The following is a 13,656-nucleotide window of genomic DNA, read 5'->3' as shown; positions in this document are numbered from 1 at the left end:
TTCTCTCCCGGCTGCCCCAACCTTATATGTCATAATCTAGTAGTGTTAGCCGCATCAACTGAATTGCTTGAAATCGCAGCTACACTACCGATATATATAGAGTCATGCAAAAATATAGATTTCTTCTTCTTATACCCTTCATTATAACTAGGGCTTCTAAAGAAACCTTCAATACTCCACCTCTCAAAGTAATGATGAAGCCCTTTCATTCCAAGACACTAAGAGAATGAGATTCTTCTTCAATTATGATATGTATTGGACTTTAGTTAGCTATTTCATGGACTTATTATGTAGCTTTAGGCGGATGGTGCCAATGTCTTTAACTCTATAACAGCTATCATTGCTCATGAATACAGATCCACCTAAGATTTTATCAAAAGTGAAAAACAAATTCCGATTTTGATACATATGGTATGTGCACCCAGAATCCAATATCCACTCATATGTGTCACAAGCAAAAGGCGAGCTCTATCAAGACATTCTCTAAATTCTTATCATATGAATGTGTCATATTTGCCTTTGAATGTGTCATATTTGCCTTTTAAAATTTCTTATCCTTGTTCTTCAATATGGGGCAATTCTTCTTCCAATGTCCTTAGTTTCTGCATAAGAGCATTAGTCTTTTGCAATTATTTTTCTGTTTAAAGATGTACCCCTTAACTTTGAGAAAGATTTACCTCACTTTACAAATTTTCTATTCTTCAATCTTACCCTCACCATCAAAACATTGTAACACCCACCACCAAACACATGCCCCTCACATGGATAGAATCCACGTGATTACCATGTGACTTGCTAATCAATGTTTCAATACAATATACAAGCGAAAAGTCCACATTTTTATAAATAACTCAGACAAGAAAGCCTACAACACCAAGGCCACAACAAGCCCTTAAGTCAGCGCACGTGCTAGGCACGTGCGCACCCATTTTTTTTTATTTTTTTTGTCGATGGATGTTACAACACTCCCACCAAAAAAAGATTTCAACCTCAAAATTAAAAGATGAAACACAACATGTGTAAGATTGATAGACAAATCCAAAAATAAAGGTCTTAACCAACTTGTCAAGATTAATTATCGATTAGGAGGAACATTGATGACAAAATTAAATATATCAAGAACTTATTCATATACTACAGATGACTACAAAAATACATCACGTAATATGATTCTTTGAAATAAAATCAAAACTGAAAGTTGCCCACAAGTAATCATTATAGTGCACCCTAGCTTGGGATACTACACCACCAATCCTTAGACTAACTTTGGATGTTAGATCCAACTCGAACTCTGCTAATTGAGCATACTTTATCATTAACTAGAGATAAAATCTATGGGTCCAAACTACTAAACCAACTAGACACCACAAGGAATCGTAGTCATTCGGTATCAACCAAAACTAAAAGTCATCAAACTCATTCTGACAAGATCAAAATATACTCTTCTCTCTTAGATTGAAGTAATCCAATAATTGGAAACCTTTATTTCCACTTTCCCCATTTACTTTGATCTATAGGTCTACCAACAACATCAATTTACTTCTAACACGACCATAATAATTTAAATCTTCTAAATACTACCTACTAAACTTTCTATAAAAGAAAGATTTATACCACAACCAATCAATTAGGATGGAGCACACACGCTAAAAATCAAAAGACAAACTTACATTATAACAAAACCGACAACAAACACTTAGCTCACAGAGTCTCACTACACTCAAGGTAAGGTCTTGCATAAATCATCCCTCATATCATTTCTAAATTCTCATTTTCCATCTGATAATACTCTAATAAGCTAAGTAATCTCAAAATTAGCAATCTAAATGAAACAATTTTCTAATAAGATTTTCGTGACTACAAACATTAGTCATTAGCCACACAAATCGTAAGGTAACTCTTTTTTTACCACTAACAAATTGAACATTCATTCGCAATCACACAATTCCCAAATAACTAAACCTTTTAAAGGAAGATCACACTGCTGATATTATTCTTCGTTCACCCCATGGCTAATTTTACTAATTACACTGAATTTTATTTATTTATTTATTTATTTATTATTATTTAGTTTAATTACTCAGTCCAAACATGACTACTCATTAGTCATCCACGAATAGAGATTCAAACCTCACTAATCAATAACTTTCCTATCAATGATTATTGACTCAAAAATCACATTGGATAATACCCACGTCACGCTGCTTTCAATTATTAAATAACTTTATAATCATCTAATCAAGGTATAATTAAGCAACAAGAAGTGATCGCCATTAATCTTATTAGCTAATAAAACAAACATAATTTCTATTAAGAAAAGGCAATAACTATAAGTTTGAATCGAGCTCTCTCATAATTTATTTTGCAGAAGTTCTAACATCTCAAATATTTAAATACAACAAATGCCAACCAATCATGAATTGTCCTTGTAACCAATCAATATTTTAGCATCATGATGTAATAGTTAGAAATTTCATTTAAGGTAACAATCAAGAATTTAGATACTCACTAACAAGAAAGTTAGTATCATTCACCAATCCGAATTACCCATGAGTCAGCTCTCACTTGCTAGTAGATTTTAACTTAATACTAGTCATTCAACTCTCCAAGTTTCATAATTTATAAACCGAAGCTTTTCAACATCACTTAGACTTTTCCACATCACTCAGAATTATCCAAGCAGGCATTACAAAATTAACTTCTCTAACGTTCTAATCATTAAACAAAATTTGATATAATCTCAAGTATCATTTAGACATTACTAAAACCCAATGAAAACTTTAGAAAACAACGGTGGTGAACACACACCCACTAGGGACTAGCTAGTTGGTACTTAGAAAAGACCCTACACAAATGCGACCTCCAACTAGACATTAATAACTCACCGTCAAAACACCCATCCAACCTTACACCCTAACCGACAGCTAATCAAGCTCCGGTAACTTAATGCACACACTTAGTCACTTGTCATAAAAGTTGATCCGTAAAAATACAATACACTCTTTTTTTCTAAGAAAAAGAAAGAGGAGAAGGGAAAGAAAATAAAATAAAACAAAGCAACTTTAAGAAAAACATCGCCAAAACAAATATGGTGCTCCAGGAAATATCAGATAAGTGATAGCAGTGCTAGCAATCAGTCAATCACCTAATGCCTAATGTTCCACTCCAACTGATTCATCTCACAAACAAAATAATTTCCAATAACTCAATAATTGATATACTCACTATGCCTCTAATCAAATCAATGGACGCACAAAGACATAATTACGGGTCAAAGGCATGCAGTGGTAATTGCAATAACAACTCTATCATCAAGGACTCATAAATTTGGCTACAAATCTAGTCAACGAACCAACCACTCACTACACTAATCACGAGGTGATTTAGATCCACTTACTACAGAATGCATGCGATATGGGGTAAGGTCCACGCTCTACTAAGGAAACTCAAAATGGTAATACATAAGAAGGTCGGCAAAAGCAATTATCATTAACTCCTACATGAATCATGACACATGAACGTCAAAAATGCAATTATTCAACTTTTACTTTCTAACTCGATTACACATATGACTTCATAATGCTAAAGATAATTACTAGCCAACTTCTAGCAACAACACATTACTTATTTACCAACACAATTTCCATGTTGTTACTCAATCAATTTATGAATTTATTATTATTATTATTATTATTATTATTATTATTATTATTATTATTATTATTATTATTATTATTATTATTATTATTATTATTTTATTAAAAACCTAGATATCGCTAATATCAAATGCCATTCATCCATACGCAGTCTCTAAGTTTTCCTACACGTTATTCGTATGGATAATATTTTGGAAAGCTTGTCGAATTATTTGGTAAAACCTGGACTTTGATACTATGTTATAACACCCGCCACCAAACACATGAGACTCGCCCTCGCCAAGGTCGTTGGCCAAAGCGAGGGGCTGCCCGATGGTTTCGACCGCAAGGGCTCCAAAGGATGCCACCAAGGGCATCCTCGCAAAGAGAGGAATGAAAGCTTATCAGACCGGCACGTCAAGGCACAAAGTTGTCGGCCGACCGAATCATGGCGAGATCGAGAGGAAGGCACATGAAAGGAAAAACTCAAAATTAATTAACTAATTATATATCAAACTTACCCAAAGAATTAGGGAGCTCCGACACTTCGATCCACAGGGTCGGTGGCTTCTGCAACGCTTCGATGCGGTGGGAAGAAGAAAGAGGGAGAGTGAGTTGTGTGCGGGGAGAAGGAAAAAAAAAGAAAAAGAAAAGAGGGAGAGCCAGAAGAAGAAAAGAGAGAGGGGGAAGAGAGGAAAGGGGCGCACGAGCCTCACACGTTTTGCAAATTCGCAAGTAGTTTATTGAAGGAGTTCAAATGCTTAGCCATACATGTTCTAATCTTGTATTGAGACCTAAAAAACTTCTTAAAATAGAATCGGTTTTCAATGCTCTTAGTCATAAATTTGTCCTCAAATTTCTTCCACAAGTTCTTCGCTGAATTTTCCTTCATCACAAAGTACGTTTAATCGTTTGCTAAACAAAACCGAATGGTGATACATGCTTGCAAATTCATCTTCTCCCATTCTTTATCTAATTCTTTTTCGGGTTTCTCTTCTAAGGTGATATCCAATTCTTATTGGAAAAAGATATCCATTACTTCACATTGCCACATTCTAAAGTTATTGGTGCCATCAAATTTTTCTAAATCAAGTTTTGCATTTGAGAAAATTTTCCTCGATTTGGATGATTTCGACATTCTCGCAAATTTTCCAAATCCACACTATTCTAAAAACTAATAGCCTAGGTTTGAAACCTTGAAGCTGTAATACCAATTTATTGTGCTAAATGCCAAATGGGTGATAAAAGCGGAGGCAAAACCGTTAACCCCAAATATGACCAGTAGAATAGTAATGGGAAAATCCAATCAAGTTGGAGAAAACTCAAATATGGTGCTAATAGTAGAGGAATAGCAATTAACTACTTCTAATCACGTATTAGAGACCCTAATGCAAGTAATCTCAAAGAATATAAGCAATAGAGACAATAGAGAGAGAGAGAGAGACAAAGCTTACATGATTACAAAGAGTTTTTCAATACAATGGTGGCTAGCTCTCTTGATTTTTCTCTTAAGCATAAAAGCTCCAAAATCTCAACTTTAGTATTTATAGGGCTGACTTAAATTGGAAAAATCCTATAGTGTGTTTGAATACCTATAGGCCCATTTAAACGCCCTCAAAATTTAGATTCGAAATGCAAAATGATATTTGAACGTCTGTAGGCCATTCGAACACCTATGAAGTGCAAATGCTTTTGAAGTTTTGCGTTCATGTACCCTTTAATTTTGTTTGAACGCATTCAACACAGCAAGATGAAACACTTGACTTAAGCCAAACTTTAACAAGTCTAACAAATTAAGAAGACTCATCAAGATATATCGTCAAACTTTTGATCATTTGAACCGGAGGGCAAGTTCTTATCTAAACCACGAGAGTGTAACGCTCAAATTCATATAATCCCAAAATTGAAAAATCTATTAAAAAGATCTTCACATCATGATCTTATTTTTCGTTGGCTATGTGTGACATGTGTGCCCAAGTTTAAGTATGCATGGCAATCGTTTATAAGTATTTTATATAGTTTTGACTCCTTTGATTAATAATTCATTTGTGGTTAGTAAGTGATAGGTGATAGTACTTGTGATAAACTTTTGTAGTACTCGTGCATTGTCATCATTATAAAAGAGAAGGATAAATGATTTTCTCTTGGGGAGTTATGTAAATTTAATGAAAATGAGTTATGTGTAGATTTCTAAGAGGGTTGGAATTCATGAAGACATCATTTCATGTAACCTGTATGTACTCAATGAATTAACTAATGAAAGTACACTTATTTTAATTATTAACTTCTTGTTTGCTCCTATTTTCCTGATGATTTCTGAGTGCTAAAAGAGTGTGCTTGACTCCGATGTGATGGATTCCGTGGGGGGAGTGTTTATCAACTCACATTTCTGCTACCTCATATAGTCTTACAATCACTCGATATCACATTACTTTTATGATCACAGTGATTTTTTTATTCTAAGCTAATGAAATGTACAAATCCACAGACCGACTGCAACAGTATAGTGGTCAACGTGTGCTTAGCTTGCCTAGGCTAGAAATTGATTGAACTCGAGCTCTAGTTTGGGTGGTGCTCGAGAGTGCCTACTAGTAAGGGTAGCTATTGAGTAATTCAAACCAACACGAGCACAATGTGTTTTTTTTAGCATATTGAAATATTGAACATGAATATAATATATTTGTTACATATATAACAAATGTCATAACAAGTGATTGATCATAAATACGGAAGGGAGATTGTAAAAGTTTACACTTAAATAGGCTAAATTCATGGACTGAAAAAGTAAACACGAATTAATAAATAAGTTCGGTTTGACTTTATGTTGAGTTATTCCATCGGGTCAAAAACTGCCACCATTACATATTCTTATGTGCTCAGAGTTGACTTGAGCATGAGTTGAGCTCTAAAGTATCTAAGCATGAGCAACAATTGAGGCCACAAGCCAAACCTACAAATTAGTGTTAGATGTTTTGATTTTTACCTACGCAAGAAAAGGTGATTTATAGTGGAATTCTCTCGTGAGCATGCATAACAATTGGACCCTTTGTGGCCTACATGGATTTCGCTTGGCATTACGAGGATAGTCAGATTATCCAATAAATATATTCAGAAGAGTTAGCCTTTCTGCCTAGTATATAATTTATCGGCTCATAATATATCAAATAAGTTTGATCTATACATTTTAAACTTATGTTCAAACTCATTTACCTTAATATTATTTATAACTATCATTTTAATCTAATTAAAAGTATGTTTAGTTACTAGAAATTAGAGTTCAATGAAGTGTCTAATCTCAATAAAGTGACCCTTGTCTTCTAATAAAGGGAATCAAAGAGATGTTAGTGGATTTTACACTAGTTGACCCACTTATGGAAATTATTAATCTCTGTTTCTTTCTTGTTAGTTGGTGTTGACAAAGGGGGTGGCAAAGACGACCCTATTTCTATAGGGATTAGATTAGATTCTTATTTTAATGTTAGAGGAGGATTCTTTACCGCTATACTGGGCTATAATTGTGAAAATAAGATTTAGGCAATGGCTTAGATCTAAGGTTGTTAAAAGAACCCAAGACACAATATTTTAAATAGGGTTGATTGCACTTTAACCTCTTATAGTTTGATTCAATTTTACAAAGCATTTATATATTTTTAACTTAAACACTTAACTCCTATGTGGTCTTAACTAAAATATAATCGTTAACTTTTTCATCGTATTATACTAGAGGTCAAATTTAAAGATTTTCACCAGAGACAAGATTATAAAAGATTAGATGAACTTTCTAATGCATCTAAAATAATATTTATATAATTTTAGATAATAAAATTATGACAAAAATATATATACTTAATATATCATATTTGTACCATTTAAAATTTGATTGGTATTATTTTAAATATGCTAGAAATCCTATTTAATATTATACAACTTTATGAAAGCCTATTTGGTACTATATTTATCATATATATGAGCATATGTATAAGGTATGAGATATTTGATAAAGAATATTAAAATGAAAAATTAATTTTGAAGTCCAAGTATACAAAACGATTTTAGAAACGTTGGTTAGAATACCTATTTAATATTATACAACTTAGAGTCAACATCACCATTTTTGTCATATTTAGTAACATTTAATATTTGCCGACTAAAGCTACCAATAGTGGCATTTACTAATCTTTAGTGGTATTTTGCCATTGTTGGTCTAGTTTAATAATATTGATTGATATTTTAATAATTACTGATAAATATTAAGTATTACAAATTAGATCTGGAATGATCCGTCTGTAGGATGATCTTGAGATTTTGAGGGGTAGTAATCTCGGAAGTTTTGGATTTAATGGCTTTGGAATAAAGTCAATCAGAGATATGAATGAAAAGTTATGGTTAAAATAGTGGAGTAAGGTCGAAGTAGGGCAGAATAGTAATTAACCAACGTTGCGGCGGTCGTCAGAGGGTGACAAAGGGTGGTGGTGGACGGTAGTAAGATAGGGTGGCTACTGGTGGAGAAAGGTGGCTAAGGTTTGAATGATAAGAATGCTTCAACGGCTATGATTTACTCTTAAAAAGATAAAGACAATTTAACGGCTAAGGTAAAAGATAAAGACGATAGAAATATTTGGCTAAACTCATATTCAGTCCCTCATCTTATCAAACACATGTCCACTCCTATTTATAGGAGTACAAATTCCTAGTGGATCGGATCCACATACGGATTATTCAATTTATTTGAAATTTAAAATAATAAGATAAGACTAAGTAACTAACTTGACTCGACTCAATTTAACCCATGCTATCGGATTGTAACAATCCATCACGCTTCTAACACCTTATCCTCAAGGTGACTAGTCTTTCACGTCCTTGTACTCATACAACTTGTCGTGCTAATCAGTGGATTCAGGTCCGTCTTTCTCGAGTCCGCCTAGGAACATGACGTGGGTTGGCTAGCGCTTGTATTTATAATCGGGGGTAAATCGGTCATTATAGTAAAAACACAAGTCTTTTCTTCGGCACTCTCCCAAGTCGTTGGGTATAAAGTGGTGTGAGATTATCTGTCGGTTAGGTTGAGTCGTTGGTGCAGGCTGAGTCAAGGCAAATGCCATCTCTAGTGGGTCGTGGGCTTGGGCTATCTTTTTTCTCTCCTCCTTGCAGATCTGATTCAACTGATCCAACTTGGACTTCATCAAAATAGCTAAGAAGAATGCCTCATTAGAAGTAGTGGGCCTCAAAGCCTTGACCTCAGCCTGAATGTTAGGCCTAAGCCTACTAATGAAGATACTCTTCAGGGTTGAATCAGACTAGTTAGTGACTTGGTTGCATATCCGCTCGAACTCCTCCCAGTAAACTCGAACTGTTGTTGACCAAATCAGCTTAGTCAACATGTCTTGAAAGTTCTCGTACTCGATCGAACTGAACCAAGCACAAATCGCATCCGCAAAATCTTACTAAGATTTGAATAGTCGAGTCCGCTCAATCGACTAGTACCACCTAATCGCCACACTCTCCAAGTAGAATGAGGGTAGCTGAGCCTTTTGGTGGTCGGGCATGCCATGATACGTGAAAAACTACTCTGCTAGATAGATCCAATCTAGCGAGTCTCCTCTAGAGAATTTTATAAAATCAAGCTTGACGATCCGAGCTTAGATCCCAAAATGTGGCCTGTCATTGCCGGCAAAGTGACCTTGTGGTCGAGGTTGGGTTCGGCTCATGACGCACTTGGGCTACATGCAGGTTTGGCTCAGTTTGAAGACGCGGGCCCACTAGGTCATTCCACCATTCATCCTCGGGCTTGTACTTGTACTCGGGGTCATGTTCATGGGTTCCAAATTAGTTCGCACAAGATGGTCGAAGTGGTTCACAAAAATTTGGCCAGCCTCAGAAATTGTGCACTTCATCACCCTCATTCAAATAATCTAAACCTTAACCCTAGGGCTGAATTTGGAATTCACCCTAGGAGCGCTGCCACATAAGAGGTTATGCAGCTCTTTAGTTCATTAGTTCATATTAGGTAGATTAAGGTGCTTTTTTGTTCATTTTGCAGGTCATCAGCCTTCTTAGCTTGCTATGGCTTCTCTATTTTGTTGTATAAATAACTTGGCAATGTTATTAACTTCCTGATTCTTTCTGTTCTAAAAGAATAGAAGATTAAGCATCTTTCCATGAAAATATTACTCCTGTTTACTTCTGAAAATTTTCCACTGAGAGGTCCTAAACTATAAGCCTACATTGATGGGATTAATCCTCACTTGTGGCTTTGAAAGAATGGAAGCGAATGATATTATGAAAACTTTGACTTCGAGAGTTGAAACTTACAAGACTTGATACTTCGGGTAAGAGTATAACTTACTGAATATGGTGGTTATCATAATAAAACTTACATTGTTTCCTAAAAGTTTTCTCTTTGTGCTAGGATCTTGAATTTTTCTATCTTTGATACAATTGCATTTTATTTGGACTACCTTCCGGCATAATCAGTGTGACAGTCTGCTAATTTAAATAGAATATTCAGCTATCTAATTGCATTATTTGACCAACTACTAAATATGACTTTAACTGTAGCATGCATAAATAATTACTAAAAATTTCAGTTGGGCCGCCTACACTGCCGACTACCTTGGTGGGAAGATGCAACTGTTAATTTTATGATCGGAGGAGGCTATAATGTCGTTAATCAAATAAAACAGGTATCCATTACATGGTCTCCTTCCTATTCTTCAATTTGTCAGAAATATGAAACCTCCATATACCTTGGAGCCAAGTTTTGGCTGTTTTTTTTTGTTCATTTTTCTTTTCTGGCTGTTAGTCTGCTGCAGTGATGTAACATATAAGCATTTATAGACCGACATTATTTAACATATATAGATATCTGTATATCTGATTTCTTGCAACATCTCTCTCTTCTGAACCCTTTGGTATATGCAGATAAAACATAAGAGTCTTATCATATGGGGAGAGGATGACAGAATCATTAGTAACAAGCTGGCATTGGTATGTTTATTTGGCAAACATTTATCCTGTGTTCTGTCTGATTCAAATAATCGCGTGATAATGGTCAGATGGTGATCTTTTAAACTGAACCACTGAACTTTTCACCTTATTACACCTCTTTCTACTCAAACTGTTCGTTCTCTAGTAGGTAAATATGTGCAAAACCAGTAAGTTCCAATGGAACAGTCGTACCTACGAAAGAGAAAATTTTATTGGATTATGATTCCTATTTGTCGAGCAAATTAATTTTATTTGTTTTCCTAGAGTAGGCCCTTTAACGGCGGCCACCACTTGACATTAGTCGGCCCGAGGAAGCCAGCCGGGTTGGCAGCTGGGAGTGCGTGGCACTCCCAGCACGGGCTAACATAACATGGCACGAAACTGGCCATACTATTCTGGTAGTATCAAAGCCAAGTTGGGAAGGAAAATGTAACAAACAAATTGAAAGAAAAAATTGAAATTTTATATGGCACAAGGCCGGCCACACTGTGCGTGCTGGGAGTGCCACACACTCCTAGCCGCCGGCCCGGCCAATCATGTTGGGCCATTTGTTCCGATGGGCCCACCGTCGTCGCAACCGCAGCACTGACGCCCCACCGCCTCTCTTTATAAATCTCTCTTAGATCTGTCTCTCCCTCATTCTCTCTCTCCCTCTCTCTGTTATGTTGCCGTCCTTGGAACCCATCGCCGGCACCTCCATCGAGTGCTGGTGAGCTCCTCTCCCTCTCTCTCTCTTTGTCTCTCTCTCACTCTCTCTTTCTCTCACTCCGAGCCGTCGACGAGAGGCCGGCCGCTGGCTGGCCACCAGCGGCTAGTGCCCTCCCCACCAGCCCGGGTCTGCACCCCTCCCTTCCCTTTTCTTCTCTTTCTCTTCTTCTTCTTCTTTCCTTTTCCTCCTCTTCTTTTGCTCCTTGGTTTGTGCAGTTGGCTGCAGTGGTGCTGGGCTGAGCCCAGCACCTATGGTGCATTGGCCCAGCACCTGTAGCACATTATCTTTGGTGCTGAGTTGAGACCAACACTATGGCAGTGGATTTATTTATTTATAATCTATGTATTTATTTTTAGTTAATATAACTAGATTATTTAGACATTAATTATCTTAATTAATATATACATATATTCTTTAACATGATTATTCTTAATAAACTAGTAAGATTAATGATTAATTATGTTATGGATTGTTATATATATATATATATATTCATAATATATACATTTTAAGTAATTTTTAACAATTTATTATTTACTAATGTGTGTAGAATAAGATACTAGTCTTATTAATTAATTAATTAATTAATTAATTAATTAATTATTTTGTATAATTAAGTAAATACTATATAATTCCTGATTAATCAAGATAAAGTAAGAATTATTAAAATTAATTATAAATAGATCTTGTCTATACTTATATCTTATTAATAGTTATTTAGCCTTTTATTTTATTTTATAATTATATATTTAGAATATTTTTATATAAAAAGAAATATACTTCTTCTCCTTATATTATAACTAGTATCTTATGATAATAGTATAATTATAGTATTTGAGTCGTATCTATAATGTAGATCTAGGTATGTAAAAAAAAATAAAAGAGTAATTCTAAACCTAATAAATCTTTATATTTTATTTGAATAAATTCTAATTGGATAAATGACTAACATCATACTACTTAAATATTTTCAGATCCCAAACCCCTTATGTGAGACCCCATGAACCTTATTAGTGATGAGTGACGGTTGATTGGTGGAGGTGAAGGATATGTGTATTGAGTTTTCTTATCTAAAGTGAGTAGTTGTATCTCCTAAACATCTTTCTTAAATTAGGATATATTATATAATTATGTATATGCATGTTTTGGCTTTCGACATGATTATATGATCTTATTTAGAGATAATTTTGATCAAGCATATTTTATCATTCTTGAGTAGACTGATCTTGGATATGAGTATGTTGATGATATATAAAGATGACTATACTGGTATGACTTTATGTCGACATGTTCTATAGCATGAGTATGCATATGATACATATACAATTAGATATTTCATTGCATCATATATTTCTTTTGACTCATCTTCCGCCTAAATTTCTAATATGCATGACTTGTTATAGTACTAAATAAAATGCATATGATCTGTCATTTAGAAGGAAAGTATGAAATCTGATTGATAGGATAGTTGATAGAAAGCGTGAGGATACCCGAGTGGGCACGAGGGTTAGGACGCGCTTGGTGGATGTAGATCGCTCGACGTAGTTACAATCCTATGGCCTTATGTTCGAGGTTGTTAGTCTGTATGCACAATAGACATTCGGACACATGCCGTTCGCTAGGATATATATGGCAAGTTATCTTCACATATTTCTATTAGCTAGAAGAGTGCTCGGTTTGGATGAATATTGATACCTTTAACGGTTGGTAAGATATGATTATGATTGAGATACATTTATGGATGACAGGGTATGCTCCAAGTCTTCGAGCATGTTAATGAGACTGGGTACTAGGTGTTAACTGTGCAAAGTGGTCTAGTACGATGATGATATTCAGAGATGATATTGATGATTGAGATGTTGAGAAACATATGATTTCATTTATCATTTGATATAGCTGATTATTAAGTGGTCAATATGCATCATATGTGGTTGCATTTAATATCATAGCATGGTCATATCGGTATGCATCATAGGTGTCATATTTGAGAAAAAGTTATGATTGTTTATACATTATCGAGAATTATATACTTTGATTAGTTATGATACGATATCTATATTTCATTTATATAATATTAAGAATACATTCATATACTTATTCATAACATAATGCTCCTATGTGATTTATATTATCCAGTATACGATTTATTCTCTATTTGATATCACTGATTCGGGGTAAGGTCTATTCACTGAGCCTTTTGTTTATGACTCTTTATTTCTTTTTTAATTCCTCAATATTATAATATGTGAAACCGACTTGAGACATCCTGAGGAGATATTTTAGAGCAAAGATGAGGTAAGCTATAGACATGAGATGGTATAAAAT

The sequence above is a fragment of the Typha angustifolia genome, chromosome 9 (assembly GCF_048772165.1).
Source record: "Typha angustifolia cultivar Huaian chromosome 9, ASM4877216v1, whole genome shotgun sequence".
NCBI classification, from domain to species: domain Eukaryota; kingdom Viridiplantae; phylum Streptophyta; class Magnoliopsida; order Poales; family Typhaceae; genus Typha; species Typha angustifolia.
The sequence above is the reverse complement of the archived record's forward strand: the minus strand, read 5'-3'. Positions refer to the sequence as shown.